The sequence below is a fragment of the Octopus bimaculoides genome, chromosome 2 (assembly GCF_001194135.2).
Source record: "Octopus bimaculoides isolate UCB-OBI-ISO-001 chromosome 2, ASM119413v2, whole genome shotgun sequence".
Lineage (NCBI taxonomy): Eukaryota > Metazoa > Mollusca > Cephalopoda > Octopoda > Octopodidae > Octopus > Octopus bimaculoides.
The window spans coordinates 75,622,056-75,623,311 of NC_068982.1; the positions used below are offsets into that span (position 1 = coordinate 75,622,056).

The 1,256-nt window shown below is 37.2% G+C and overlaps 1 protein-coding gene across 7 annotated transcripts in view; it reads right to left on the reverse strand.

Moving 5' to 3' along the window:
• Positions 1–1,256, reverse strand: part of LOC106874645 (citron Rho-interacting kinase) — a 284,276-nt gene that overhangs the window by 65,846 nt on the left and 217,174 nt on the right. The window lies entirely within an intron of this gene.

A 1,256-nucleotide genomic window follows, 5' to 3' on the forward strand; every position in this document is an offset into this window, starting at 1 on the left:
TATATATATATATATATATATACATACATGGTGGGTTTCTTTCAGTCTCTGTCCACCAAATCTATTCACAAGGGTTTGAAATGACTCCAGTACTTATTGTTAAGCCAGGTACTTATTCTATAAGTTTTTTTAGTTGAACCACTAAGTTATAGGCATGTAAACAAACCAAGTGGTGGTGAGGGACAAACATACACAAAGATGCACATATACACAAGACAGACTTCTTTCAGTTTTTGTCTACGAAATTCACTCACAAGGCTTCGGCTGACCTGGGGTTATAATGTAGTCAAGTAGCAAACTTTTTAACACACAGCCATATACACAAACACACACAGACATGCATATGTACATTGATGCATGTGCATACATATACGTGTGTGTTATCTTTTACTTGGAAATAAGGGTTAGAAACATGGGGGAAAAAATGAAAGATTGTGTGTGTGTATAAATGCTACATGAATGATATTTTGAAAACAAAACAGTAATATTTAATTTCATACATGTGTGTGAAATTGGTGAAGTAATTATTATTTGATAAATATTTACACAGTAACTTCAGAATAAAACCTCTCATTACACTTTGCTTGCATTTAGTGTCTCTGACTATCACTCACTTCCACTCCGTTTCTTGTTTTAGTTTTCCTCTGACAGAATGAATGGTAGGACACACATTGCATTTTATTATATGTAAGAGGTGTGTGTGTGTTTACCCTTTGCATTTTCACACCACAGCACTAGGAAATGTAAAGGATATCTTATTCTGAATGTTTTGAATGGTACAAAACCAGGAGATGATTTGTTGGCAAGAGAAATGACAAAAGCATCTGTTTTGTAGTTCAGGATTTAGAAGAAGTGCAAATGCAATCCAATACACAGATACACACACAGCGAATGAAGGCACATCATGCTAGCCACGTGCTATTCATTACAGCATGTCACAACATACAGTATAATTGTTAGCTAGGTGGAGGCATAGTGCAATAAGGAAGAGGCCACTCTGAGCGTGTAAACACACACACAAGTAACTGGCTTATTTCAGTTTCTGTCAACTAAATCAACTTGTAAAATTTGTTTGGCCTAGAGCTATAGCAGAAGGCACTTGTCCAAGGTGCCATGCAGTTGGACTGAACCTGAAACCACTTGGTTGGGAAACAAACTTCTTAACCATACAACTGTGTGAGTGTGTGTGTGTGTGTGTCTGTGTGCATGCGTGTACGTGCATGCCTGTGTGTATGTGTGTGTGTGTGTGTGTGTGT